This window comes from Manis pentadactyla, chromosome 15, assembly GCF_030020395.1.
Source record: "Manis pentadactyla isolate mManPen7 chromosome 15, mManPen7.hap1, whole genome shotgun sequence".
Classification (NCBI taxonomy): Eukaryota; Metazoa; Chordata; class Mammalia; order Pholidota; family Manidae; genus Manis; species Manis pentadactyla.
The window spans coordinates 19,867,340-19,881,960 of NC_080033.1; the positions used below are offsets into that span (position 1 = coordinate 19,867,340).

Sequence of the window (14,621 nt, forward strand, 5' to 3'; positions counted from 1 at the left end):
TCTGTTGATGGTGTCTTTTGCTGTACAGAAGCTTTTCAGCTTAATATAGTCCCACTTACTCATTTTTGCTGTTGTTTTCCTTGCCCGGGGAGATATGTTCAAGAAGAGGTCACTCATGTTTATGTCTAAGAGGTTTTCGCCTATGTTTTCTTCCAAGAGTTTAATGGTTTCATGGCTTACATTCAGGTCTTTGATCCATTTTGAGTTTATTTTTGTATATGGGGTTAGACAATGGTCCAGTTTCGTTCTCCTACATGTAGCTGTCCAGTTTTGCCAGCACCACCTGTTGAAGAGACTGTCATTTCGCCATTGTATGTCCATGGCTCCTTTATCAAATATTAATTGACCATATATGTCTGGGTTAATGTCTGGATTCTTTAGTCTGTTCCATTGGTCTGTGGCTCTGCTCTTGTGCCAGTACCAAATTGTCTTGATTACTATGGCTTTATAGTAGAGCTTGAAGTTGGGGAGTGAGATGCCCCCTACTTTATTCTTCTTTCTCAGGATTGCTTTCGCTATTCGGGGTCTTTGGTGTTTCCATATGAATTTTTGAATTATTTGTTCCAGTTCATTGAAGAATGTTGCTGGTAGTTTCATAGGGATTGCATCAAATCTGTATATTGCTTTGGGCAGGATGGCCATTTTAACGATATTAATTCTTCCTAGCCACGAGCATGGGATGAGTTTCCATCTGTTAGTGTCCCCTTTAATTTCTCTTAAGAGTGACTTGTAGTTTTCAGAGTATAAGTCTTTCACTTCTTTGGTTAGGTTTATTCCTAGGTATTTTATTTTTTTTGATGCAATTGTGAATGGAGTTGTTTTCCTGATTTCTCTCTCTGTTGGTTCATTGTTAGTATATAGGAAAGCCACAGATTTCTGTGTGTTGATTTTGTATCCTGCAACTTTGCTGTATTCCGATATCAGTTCTAGTAGTTTTGGGGTGGAGTCTTTAGGGTTTTTTATGTACAGTATCATGTCATCTGCAAATAGTGACAGTTTAAGTTCTTCTTTACCAATCTGGATTCCTTGTATTTCTTTATTTTGTTTGATTGCCGTGGCTAGGACCTCCAGTACTATGTTAAATAACAGTGGGGAGAGTGGGCATCCCTGTCTAGTTCCCGATCTCAGCGGAAATGCTTTCAGCTTCTCGCTGTTCAATATAATGTTGGCTGTGGGTTTATCATAGATGGCCTTTATTATGTTGAGGTACTTGCCCTCTATTCCCATTTTGCTGAGAGTTTTTAACATGAATGGATGTTGAACTTTGTCAAATGCTTTTTCAGCATCTATGGAGATGATCATGTGGTTTTTGTCTTTCTTTTTGTTGATGTGGTGGATGATGTTGATGGACTTTCGAATGTTGTACCATCCTTGCATCCCTGGGATGAATCCCACTTGGTCATGGTGTATGATCCTTTTGATGTATTTTTGAATTCGGTTTGCTAATATTTTGTTGAGTATTTTTGCATCTACGTTCAACAGGGATATTGGTCTGTAGTTTTCTTTTTTGGTGGGGTCTTTGCCTGGTTTTGGTATTAGGGTGATGTTAGCTTCATAGAATGAGTTTGGGAGTATCCCCTCCTCCTCTATTTTTTGGAAAACTTTAAGGAGAATGGGTATTATGTCTTCCCTGTATGTCTGATAAAATTCCGAGGTAAATCCATCTGGCCCGGGGGTTTTGTTCTTTGGTAGTTTTTGGATTACCGCTTCAATTTCGTTGCTGGTAATTGGTCTGTTTAGATTTTCTGTTTCTTCCTGGGTCAATCTTGGAAGGTTATATTTTTCTAGGAAGTTGTCCATTTCTCCTAGGTTTCCCAGCTTGTTAGCATATAGGTTTTCATAGTATTCTCTAATAATTCTTTGCATTTCCGTGGGGTCTGTCGTGATTTTTCCTTTCTCGTTTCTGATACTGTTGATTTGTGTTGACTCTCTTTTCTTCTTAATAAGTCTGGCTAGAGGCTTATCTATTTTGTTTATTTTCTCAAAGAACCAGCTCTTGGTTTCATTGATTTTTGCTATTGTTTTATTCTTCTCAATTTTATTTATTTCTTCTCTGATCTTTATTATGTCCCTCCTTCTGCTGACCTTAGGCCTCATCTGTTCTTCTTTTTCCAATTTCGATAATTGTGACATTAGACCATTCATTTGGGATTGCTCTTCCTTTTTTAAATATGCTTGGATTGCTATATACTTTCCTCTTAAGACTGCTTTTGCTGTGTCCCACAGAAGTTGTGGCTTAGTGTTGTTGTTGTCATTTGTTTCCATATATTGCTGGATCTCCATTTTGATTTGGTCATTGATCCATTGATTATTTAGGAGCGTGTTGTTAAGCCTCCATGTGTTTGTGAGCCTCTTTGTTTTCTTTGTACAGTTTATTTCTAGTTTTATGCCTTTGTGGTCTGAAAAGTTGGTTGGTAGGATTTCAATCTTTTGGAATTTTCTGAGGCTCTTTTTGTGGCCTAGTATGTGGTCTATTCTGGAGAATGTTCCATGTGCACTTAAGAAGAATGTATATCCCGCTGCTTTTGGATGTAGAGTTCTATAGATGTCTATTAGGTCCATCTGCTCTACTGTGTTGTTCAGTGCTTCCGTGTCCTTACTTATTTTCTGCCCAGTGGATCTATCCTTTGGGGTGAGTGGTGTGTTGAAGTCTCCTAGAATGAATGCATTGCAGTCTATATCCCCCTTTAGTTCTGTTAGTATTTGTTTCACATGTGCTGGTGCTCCTGTGTTGGGTGCATATATATTTAGAATGGTTATATCCTCTTGTTGGACTGAGCCCTTTATCATTATGTAGTGTCCTTCTTTATCTCTTGTTACTTTCTTTGTTTTGAAGTCTATTTTGTCTGATATTAGTACTGCAACCCCTGCTTTCTTCTCACTGTTGTTTGCTTGAAATATGTTTTTCCATCCCTTGACTTTTAGTCTGTACATGTCTTTGGGTTTGAGGTGAGTTTCTTGTAAGCAGCATATAGATGGGTCTTGCTTTTTTATCCATTCTGTTACTCTGTGTCTTTTGATTGGTGCATTCAACCCATTAACATTTAGGGTGACTATTGAAAGATATGTACTTATTGCCATTGCAGGCTTTAAATTCGTGGTTACCAAAGGTTCAAGGTTAGCCTCTTTAGTATCTTACTGCCTAACTTAGCTCGCTTATTGAGCTGTTATATACACTATCTGGAGATTCTTTTCTTCTCTCCCTTCTTGTTCCTCCTCCTCGATTCTTCATATGTTGGGTGTTTTGTGCTGTGCTCTTTCTAGGAGTGCTCCCATCTAGAGCAGTCCCTGTAAGATGTTCTGTAGAGGTGGTTTGTGGAAAGCAAATTCCCTCAGCTTTTGTTTGTCTGGGAATTGTTTAATCCCACCGTCATATTTGAATGATAGTCGTGCTGGATACAGTATCCTTGGTTCAAGGCCCTTCTGTTTCATTGTATTAAATATATCATGCCATTCTCTTCTGGCCTGTAGGGTTTCTGTTGAGAAATCTGACGTTAGCCTGATGGGTTTCCCTTTATAGGTGACCTTTTTCTCTCTAGCTGCCTTTAACACTCTTTCCTTGTCCTTGATCTTTGCCATTTTAATTATTATGTGTCTTGGTGTTGCCCTTCTTGGATCCTTTCTGTTGGGGGTTCTGTGTATTTCCGTGGTCTGTTCGATTACTTCCTCCCCCAGTGTGGGGAAGTTTTCAGCAATTATTTCTTCTAAGATACTTTCCATCTCTTTTCCTCTCTCTTCTTCTTCTGGGACCCCTATAATACGGATATTTTTCCTTTTGGATTGGTCACACAGTTCTCTTAATATTGTTTCATTCCTGGAGATCCTTTTGTCTCTCTCTCTGTCAGCTTCTATGCGTTCCTGTTCTCTGATTTCAATTCCATCAATGGCCTCTTGCATTCTATCCATTCTGCTTATAAACCCTTCCAGAGTTTGTTTCATTTCTGTGATCTCCTTTCTGGCATCTGTGATCTCCTTCCGGACTTCATCCCATTTCTCTTGCGTATTTCTCTGCATCTCTGTCAGCATGTTTATGATTCTTATTTTGAATTCTTTTTCAGGGAGACTGGTTAGGTCTGTCTCCTTCTCTGGTGTTGTCTCTGTGATCTTTGTCTGCCTGTAGCTTTGCCTTTTCATGGTGATAGGAATAGTCTGCAGAACTGGGACGAGTGACGGCTGGAAGGACTTCCTTTCTTGTTGGTTTGTGGCCCTCCTCTCCTGGGAGAACAGCGACCTCTAGTGGCTTGTGCTGCGCAGCTGCGCGCAGACAGGGCTTCTGCTTCCCCGGCTGCTATGGAGTTAATCTCTGCTGTTGCTGTGGGCGTGGCCTAGCTCGGGCAGCTACTCCAAAATGGTGGAGTCGCGTTGGAGCAGGAGCTGCTGGGAGGCTATTTATCTCCGTAAGGGGCCTCCCTGCTCCCTGCAGCCCAGGGGTTAGGGTGCCCAGAGATCCCGGATTCCCTACCTCTGGATTAAGTGACCCGCCCTGCCCCTTTAAGACTTCCAAAAAGCACCCGCCAAAACAAAACAACGCCCACCAAAAAAAAAAGGAAAAAAAATTTTTTTAATTAAAAAAAAAAAAAAAGTTTTTAATTCAAAAAAAAGGTGGTCGTTTGTTTTTCTTTATTCTCCGGTGCCAGCCTCAAACCTCTGCTCACCGGTCGGTCTTTCTGCCCTGTTTCCCTAGTATTGGGGTCCCTATCCCTTTAAGACTTCCAAAAAGCGCTCGCCAAAACAAAACAGCAAAAAAGCAAAAAAAAATGGTCGCGCGCTTTTCTTATGTCCTCTGTCGCCCAGCCTCCAGTGCCTGCTCACTGTTCTTGCTGCCCTGTTTTCCCAGTATCGAGGGCCCTGCACTCTGGCCCGGATGGCTGGGGCTGGGTGTTCGGCAGTCCTGGGCTCCGTCTCCCTCCCGCTCTGCCTGCTCTTCTCCCGCCGGGAGCTGGGGGGAGGGGCGCTCGGCTCCCGCGGGGCCGGGGCTTGTATCTTACCCCCTTAGCGAGGCGCTGGGTTCTCTCAGGTGCGGATGTGGTCTGGATATTGTCCTGTGTCCTCTGGTCTTTATTCTAGGAAGGGTTGAAGAATTAAATTTTAACTCAGTCACTGGAATTATTAACTCCTGAGTTTTCATCAGCTGATAGAAGAGAGGATTTGTTCCAACTTCCCAGGAGCCCAAAGAAGTGAATGTGTCTCACTAATTCCTAAAGAGACATCTGTTTGTCCATAAGTATCTGACCCTGCTTGCCAGGCATGTGATGATATTGGCTAAAAAACAATAGGTTTTCTCTTGCTGAAATAATAAGTTAAAAATACACAAAATAAAGACTGAATTTTTCTGTGGCATATTCTTGTCTATTAAATGAATTCTTTTTTGAAAAAGAAAAAAAGAAAAGGGATGAAGGAAGTTGGTATTTTTTGAAGTCCTGTTATGTGTCAGGCCCTGAGGTAGTCTGGGCATTTCCACAGTCCGCCCTCTAACACTGGGAGGTAAACTGTCCCCATTTGAAAGATGAAGAAATGAGACTCAGGGCAATGATGAAACTTGCCCAAGACTGAAGAGCTAGCAGGTGGTGAATCAAGGGCTTGGAATTCTGATTCCCTGACACTGACGGAGTAACAGGTGGCTAAGGGCCCAGGATTTGGAGTGTGACCAGGCAGGTACCTGTCCTGGCTCAGCCACTCATCTGTGGTGTGTGTGATCTTGACCAAGTGCTTAATCTCTGTGCCTCATTTCCCACACCTGTAAAACAAAGACAGCAATAATATCCACTTGATAGAGTCATGATAACTAAATGTCCTATTCATGGAAAAGGTTTAGAATAGTCCCTGGTGTGTAAATGCTCAAGAAAGGGTAACTGTTATTGTGATTTTTGTTACAACGACTAACCAAACACCTTTATCACTCCTTGCTGAAAAGTTATATTTTCATTCATGGAAAAGCTTGCTTTTGGGTATGGAGTTATATTTCATTATGAAGTAATGTAAACTACTCTATCTTAGAATTAAATTTTCTTCTCAGCTTCTCAGCAAAGGTTAAGATCTGAATAAAGGTATGTGTTGCCAATGGGGATTCCTGATTTTGGTAAATGTCAATGATTTGCTCTTTTCTCCTTGGTGTATGTAACCTTCTTCCATGCCACCCATCCTGGCTTTACGAGCAGCTAAAAAAACATGAGAGGGAGAATTAAGCTGATTCTTATCTTTTAGCTTTCCTGACTTTGTAACGTGGTGATTAGGTACAGCAAATTCTCCTTGTTGCACTCACGGCTCGTGGCCAAATCCTGACAGCCTGTCTTCTCAGTACACCTGAGGCACAGCTTACACCAATGGGATTTATGAATTTTCTTTAGAGCTAATAATACCATAGGAGCTTATGCTCTGACAGGTCTGTGCAGATGGGAGCCAGGTTAGGGGGTGGAAGGGGCAGTGGCTGGGAGAGCTTGACTAGACTGAAAAAGAAGTAACCTAAGTTTGCTAGACCTTTGGCTCTGCATTCTCATCCCATTTTTTGTGACTTCCTCTACAGATGTGGTGGAGAACTGGGAGTGGGACGTCAGCCTTATTCAGTAAATAGTTATGTCTAGCAGTTATATGTTGGACACCATGCTAAGCACTGGGAAATACTAAGATAGATATTTTACAGCCCCAGCTCTCAGGGCATTAGTAATTAATCAAGGGAGAGAAATGGAAGAGAGGATAGCGGTGTGAAAGCATTTATCCTCGAGCTATATGCAGCATGCTGTGGGTGCAGAGAGGCAGTGGTACTAATCTGAGAGAGGCTTCAGAGAGGAGGTGGCAAACTGGGTTTCCAAGGATAGGTGTTCCTGGGAGAGAATCATGTAAGGAATAATCTTGGCAGACAGACATGATGAACCAAGGAACAGAGACGTGGCCGAGGGTGGTGGGTTAGGTCAACGACGGGCAGTTTGAGGTGGCTGGTTGTAGCACAGAATGATGGAACATGAGGCTGGGGATGAAGGCTGGGCCTGAGAATGATAGGACCTTGACTTTGAATTTGAACCACATTGTGCTGGATTTTAAAGCTTGGTGTTTAGACATGTCTATTTTAGAAAGATTGGTGTGAAAAAGGATAGAAAGTTCAGAAGAAGTGATGGTAAGTAAATAGTCCCAGCAAGAGATAGTGAAGCCTGTTGCATGAAAGGAGTGGAATAGGTGGAGATGGTGGGCATTTGGGGATAAAAGCATTAGTACTTAGTGAGCAGCATGAGGATGGACCCTTGTGGTCAGCCCACCTTTAGGACACGGGTAGAAGGAACAGAATCTCTGTGAGAGACTGAGCGATGTGATGAAGACAAAGGGGAGGGTGTATTTCAGCAAGTAATGGTGCTCAGCAGTGTAAATGCCTCAGAGGGACGACTGGGACAGGACTGAGAAGGGACCGTGGGTGACCCTCCTCCTTTTGGTGAAGTCCTGCAAGGGTGGAGCAAACCCTGAATGCTTAACATGTTCAAGCTCCATCGCTTCACAAGCGTGTAACTAACAATGTCGTGCATGGGTTTGTAAGGGGATATTCACAGACATCCAGCTCTCCAGGGATTTGGGTTGAGGGTAGGGGAGAGGGAAGTTGGGAGCAGTGCTAAGTTCAGGTGTCCCTGGCAGTACCTCTGCTTTCTACTTTCTACATTCTCAGACAGCCCGCTCCTAATCCCGGACTCCAGTCATGCCATTTTGTTTTATTACTGTCAGCTGACTGTAGAAGGCAGCTGCTATAGCCTTCTTTTCCAGTTCCAAACTGGTACTCATTTCTAGCCATGGTGCTCGTAAAGGATGCTCTGGTGTGTCACTCAGATCCCCTCTCCATTACTGAGGCCCTCATTGTCCCCCTGCTGGGAGTGTAGGCAGCTAGAAATACTCATCACCTGAAAATTACGCTTGGCTGAAGTCATTTCTTCAAGATCATGAACTCAGGGTCAGGGACGGGGATTGTCATAGTGTAGAATGCTTCTACATTCTGATCCCATTTGTGCGATGACTAGTCAGTGAACGTGGGGTGCAGGGGCCCCCATGCCCCCAGGTAGGATAATGTTAGAGAGTCACCCAGCTCCAGAGCTCCTGTGTGATAAGCTGGAGCTTTTGCTCGACTGCCCCGCTGCTGAACTCTTCACCTCGGTCCAGTCCCTCCATCACTCCCAGCCTCCGCCATGTGGATTCCCAGGCTCCTCCCCGCCCCGTCCATAAACTGCTTCTGTGTAAATCTCAGCGATGCTCAGAGTCTGTTTCTTGGGGAAGCGCCCTAATTCAATGAGCGTTTGCAGTATGGTTGCCTACCCAGGGCAGGTCGTCAAACTCCAGTCCCGCCGAACGTTGCTTCGGAGCCCCTGGGATGCGTCCCGCGGCAAGTGCCTCTTTCCCAGCGGCTGGAACGGAAGCCTGGGCCCTGGGCCTCCTTGGTTCCTGTGCCCATGCGGACCATCCACGGAGCGGAAAGTTCCTGGAAGCCCGCTGCCCAGCTCCTCCTGAGACCGCCCGGTAAAGCCCAGAGCTGAGGGAGGGGTCCGTGAGGGGGGATGCCCTCTGGGTGCAGAAGCCAGTCCTGCTCTGCCCCTCCCCCTCACACCCCTGGGTGCAGAAGCTGGTCCTGCCCTGCCCCTCCCCGCCACCCCTCAGATGTCGCCTGGGCTCCTTAAAGCTAGCAGTCACCATCCTGCCTCTCATGTCTTCTGTTTATATATAAATTTTTTTTAGTCAAGAGAAATTAAGGTTGAAAATACAATTGAGATGCTTCAAGCAAATGTAGAACCTCTCTCAAAACTTGTAGCAGAAATACCACCGAGCACACAAACTACTGGGAAACACAGCTTGGAAAAAACAGCAACTGCCACCGTTTGTGGGCTTTTAAAATTTTTTACCCTTTTCCACATTTCTTTCTGACTGTGTTTGTAATAAAACCTGCTGCTCTAATAGCCTAGTAGTTTAACAGACACAATGTTTCGTTCCTGTCCCGATGCCTCCCAGGGGGCGGTGACTTCTAGCTTGGTTGACAGCTCCGCGCTCTCCTGTTCCCAGGGTTCCGTGTTGGACGTCATTCACGCTCCCGGGCCAGGCCAGGCAGGGCAGAGCCGGAACTTCGGGCCTTTAGGCCTGCGGGTCCCCGAGTGTGGAGTGAGGTTTCCTGCCCGCGGCTGTGTGACAGTGGATGATGCTGATTCCAGTCTTTCTCAGTGACTTCAGTGCTTCAGCTGTTGGTTTTCTGTTTTTGTTTTGCTTTCTGTGTGGCGTCTTGGAAAGCACATAGCAAAGGGCTCTTCTTGGGCCCGATTTACTAACAACCTTAACTTTAAAGAGCTCTCACCTGTCACACCAAACTCATTTGTCTCCTTCCCTGTGATAAGTAGCCCTGAAGCAGCCATTCTCCCTTTAAATTTATGCGTGAAATTTGAAATTCCTCCCACTAAAATGATTACATTATATGTTACTGGGTTGCTGACTATGTGTAAGGTATGGTGCTGGGCCCTCACTACTCATCAGAGCTCTGCTAGGCAGACCTTTTATCTGCTCAGAGACTAAGTTGCTCTCCCAGGGCCTTGTAGAATCACACAGCCAATCAACGCAAAGCTAGTGGTCAACCAGGTCTGTCTGACTCCTGAGCTTAGACTGCCCCCCCTTCTCCTCCATAATACTCATAAAAGTGTTGACTAGAGATAGTAAATTCTTTTTAGGACAGAGGTTGCAGTCTTTTTAATTTGTTCCTTCGAGTATTTTTTAAAAGTGAATTAGTACTTAACATTTAAATATTAGGAGATCTCACATTAACAAAATGTTCACTTTTTCTTGAAAAAAGTCTTTAGACCTGGTGATACTGTGCTCATAGTTTGAGGACAACTGGTTCCAGCTGGGTGACCCTCCCCAAAGGAGACATGACATCTTCAGTTTGTCGCAGGCCCCAGCTGGCCCACTTCACTCTTTTACTTTACTTTCCTGGCCTATGTGGGTGTCTTAAGTTTGTGATTCTTGATTTAGGCCCGTAAGAAATACATTTCTGTCCAGTTAGGAATCAGAAGAGGTCAAAGTCAATTTCTGCCTCTGAGTTGAATTTTATAGGCTTTGATTTTTCTTTTCCATGTTCTGGGATAGTAATTCAGTACTAATCACAGCAATTACTGGCCATTTATTGACCACTGTCACATGTAGCTGACTCTGAGGGTTAGCAGACACCTCTTTGGTGGTAAGAACCTGCATAATTCTCCAATTTAGGTTATATTTTAAATCCTGCAGGTGCTCTACAGGTACAGAGGAACTGCAGGCCCTGTGTAAAAGCAGATTTTAAAGGGAAGTTATTTTGATCCCATTTTTCTCTTGGAAACGGTTAACTACCTTGCCCCACAATACAGGAATACTGCTTTTTAAACTGATGAGCAGCTGAGAAATTTCAAAGAGAAAGATCTGAAGAACCAGAACCCCCCAGGATGATGAGTCTTTCCCTTTATCCTGATGTACCTGCAAAAAAAGTGTACTTCCATTTGAAAGTGAAAAATGTGTTAATTCTTTCTCACTGTTTCAGTGGAAGTCATGTCTCCTTTTGTCTGATTTAAGCACATTTCATATACATGTAAAGTAGAAACAAAATGGATTTTGACTAATTTCATGGCTGCAACTGAATTAAAATTTAATATTAATTAATACTAACACGTGAGAGCTCCCAAACCTAAGTTCTTATTTATTTGCTTTTGATTAAGACTGCCTGACATATTGTTTTGAATTTTTTATTGTTTGTTTATTTTCTTTCAGGACCCTTCAGGGATCTTTGAGTTGGTGAAACTTGTTGGAAATGGAACATATGGACAAGTTTCTAAGGTAAGTTGATTGAGTTTGAACATGGCTTATGCATGGTTTCGTTTCATAAGTGTTGAATAGTGGGGCTGTCTATTCTTGCTCATATATGTCCCATAACAGATTTAAAATGAAATAATGTGCTTGTTAGTTAACTTCATCTTTTTAAATATATATGTAGTTCCATTTCCTAACCTGGATTCTGGGGTTTGGGTATTTTCCTTCATTACATTATCATGTTGATATCTGACAGTGAACTCTGATGTTGCATGTTTGAAGCTCTTTAAAGTGTTTCCTTTCCTTCACTTTTCATCACTGCCAGAACTGGTTTTCAAAGGAGCAGAAGATGCCATTTACTTGAGAAATCTAAGCTATTAAAGTCATCACAGTGGAAAAAGGAGCTTTGGTACCGTCCTGGAGTGCGAGCTCAGTGGGTTCAGTGAGCAGTGCCAGGAGGAGACTGGCTGCCTGACTGAGCAGAGACCTAGTGGCAGTGATGCTTTTGGAAGGGAGGAAACCAAACTAGCCTTAAGAGAGGACTGAGCCGAGTAGTAAGACGTCCTTCCTGCCCTTTTACTAGTTTTTGCTTACAGATTCACCTGAAAAATGCTTTTAAAAGATATTTTCCCCTAGTAAATGGCCTAAAAAAAAATGGTGATTTGGAAGTGTGGGTTGATTCTCCTTCTGATTATCAAAAGGAAATGGAAATGAACTGTTTTTTGGACTAAAACTCAGGGGCGTTTAGTGAATGATCTATTGTAATATAAATACCTTCAAAACAGTTTCCTCATGATTATTTCTTGGGAAATATCCATCGTTTTCCTCAGTGGTTGTGCTCTGTGATAGCAGTTCCATTAGAAATTCTCTCTCTTGTTCTATTTTTTAAAAATCCTCCTGTGAGCCCTAAATTTCTATTAGGTGATTAAAATTATTGTACATAATATCTGCAATTATAGATAGTAATAAAATTATTATCATCCAGGTAGTAATATTTCCAGTTCTACAGAATGTCAAGTGTGTGTATGTGTGTGCACTCATGTACACACCCAGTGTTCTTGAGAATTTAGTTTTTAAAGCACAATTATAAACAGGTACATGTTTAAACCTTTATTTACCAGGAGGTATACTTTGGTGTCCACTCCAGGGGAAAATTTCTTCCTTGTGAGAAGCAATTTATTCCTAAAATGTCAACCCCCTATAATTAGACAGAATGTAGTCTACACAAGCTGTTCACTTGACATTGATCCTGTCTGACATGAGAAAGAAATGTGTCTCAGCAAATGCCTTTAAATACCTCCAATGCAGATAATTAGGTTGAAAGATTGTGTTATTGCATTTTGAGAAATTGGATTGAACTTGTGAATTAATGTGAGCTAATGACTTAGGTTCTGATTTAGGGAGAAAATTACTTCTGATTTGTCGATATGGAGGAGCAACTTTGTAGCAAGCTCTTGGTTTATGGTGTCGTTTCTTAGAGCCATTCCGTTGGTCGTGCGCCTCTCACCTATAGAATACTTATTTGGGAGATGACTGACAGCTTTGTGCACTAATCTCAGAGGTGGACTGTACACTTGGAGAAGATACTGAGGAGATTCAGTTAAGGATGAGAATATTAAGGAGGAAAAACCAGAATTAACCCTAATTCTCTGTTACCTGAAGAAAAGAAAACAAGGTCTCCCAATCTTTTTAGAGAGGAAAAATATTTACCAATTGTTAACATTATTATTTGAAAGGGTGCCGCTTTCTTAGTGGTTGATACAAAATTTTGGTAGTTCTCAGGCTGAAGGGAGACTGCAAATAATGTTTATGGTGAACACACCGGAGTTGGGGCTTGTTCTCTTTTCTCAGCCCTATGTACCGTTTTGTGGCATGACAACTTTTCTGTGCATTAGTCAAGCAGAAGTGTAGTTAGAAATTCTTTGGGGACTTGTGTGCTTTATCTAAAGAATTAAAACTCCCTGCTCAGTGAAGAGTTCAGTTTCTAAGCAGCCTAGGTAGTATTCGGTGGTTCTTGCTCATGAACAGAGACACCTGGGTTTCCTGAGCCACTGATTCAGTCCTGCTGTTACCTGAGTTCTGAAGGATTAAAGCTTAATAAAATAGCAAAAGCTGAACTAAAATATATGTAAATCTGAAGGAAAATTAAAGAACCTAAATAAATCTGTAGAAAGTGATTATGCACATTGTAGGTTATATTTAACTTTCATGGAATAGGTATATTTCTAAAATACTTTAGACATAAATAGAAATTTTATAGCCCTACAAAGAAATTTTTATACAAAATTCTGTGACATGTACTTTCTTTATATTAAATATTAAACCTTTTATTTTATTGTAAGTCCATTTTTGGTATCCCTTGATTTCATAAAATGTAGGAACAATTATATAGCCATTGTCTTTATTATATGGAAAGATTCATCATGACTTTTTTATAAGCTATCCTAAGAAAGTCATAATATAATTGTATCTACAAGTGGTTTTTAAGAAACATAATAAGACAATAAACCAAAAAAATATGTGGATCTCAGGAGAATATTTCTTACACAGTATCTGCATATAAGCTATATACATTTGGATGTGGAAATATAAACATTTTATATAAAGGTCATTTAGTAATGTTTAGCTTCTCAAAGTTTCTTCTTGCCTTACTTCCAAGTCTAGCTTGGTCTGTCTGTCCTTGGAGGGCTAGATTTGTTTTCCTTTAGCATTTTTGTCCCAGGTGGTCAAGTGGCAATTCAGTATCTGTTTTTACTGTATTTACTGGACAGAATATATAAATAATAAAGAGTAGTGATTTTTTGACAGGACTTTTGATGAGGAAACCATCTTCCTGGGCCCATGGCTCCCATTCAAAAACAAATCAACAAAAGGCCACATACCTGTGAAAGCTTCTGGCTGTTTACTGGTGTGCCACCTATGGGCATCTAATGGAAGCAGACACGCTTTTGCTCTAATAGGGTAATCACCTTAATGTATGTTTAATGTTTACTGCTGAAACACCACGAAATCTTAGCCATAGATTCCATGAATGAATATTAGTCTATCCTGTTTCTTAATTTGCCCTTTGAAGCTTGTATTGGTTACTATAGACATGGAGACATACTTCATTCCAGGGTGACAATGTGAATTGGGAATTGGTGGATTCCTTGGTATCTCCCAGGCTTCTCTTGAAAGGTTTCCTTAAGGTTGTAAAGCGTGAAGTAAAGAGGCCATGTTGGTGACTGTTGTGCCTGTGAGAGCTCTATGAGTGTGTGCGTGCTCCTGTGCATGCCTGCGTGTGTGCGTGTTTTCAGAGGGTTGCAAAAGTCTGTGTACGTCATCTGGTCCAATCTTTCCTCTGCCAGCTGTCTGCTCAGCCCATCCTCAGTCACCTGTGGTTGTGTGGAATGCATTGTCTCCCAGTCAGTTCATTTCCCTACAACTTTTTGAATATTCATTGTCATATTGTTCCATAATTCTACCTTCCTAAAATATTTACCATTCCAAGATGGTTCTATATCCTCAGAGCTTTTAAGAAAAATAATTTTTTTCTGCAAGAACATAGTCCTTCAGGTATTTGAAGGCGACTTCTCCCTCCTTCCCCCAAACACATACTTATGTCCTCTGTTCTCCAGGCAAAGTAGCCTCAGTTGCTTAATTAATTCCACAGATGACATAGACCTGAGGCCTTCATTATCCCAGCTTCTGTCCCGAAACTCTTCTAGTGCCGGTAGAGTGCTAAAAATAATGCTTTATACTTTTAAATAGTTTCCTACTTCATAAAACATCTTGTGTAGATTATTGGATTTCTGATTTAATACCTATTTAATGAGAACTTTGTTCTCACCTCAGGG

At 41.8% G+C, this 14,621-nt stretch overlaps 1 long non-coding RNA gene across 1 annotated transcript; it reads left to right on the top strand.

The window, feature by feature from the left end:
* Window positions 1-8,291: 8,291 nt before the first annotated feature.
* Window positions 8,292-11,412, top strand: LOC118934001 (uncharacterized). Its single transcript, XR_005033304.2, has 3 exons — window positions 8,292-8,487; window positions 10,747-10,812; window positions 11,111-11,412. It is a non-coding gene; the product is annotated as an uncharacterized LOC118934001 (long non-coding RNA).
* The last annotated feature ends 3,209 nt before the right edge of the window (window positions 11,413-14,621 follow it).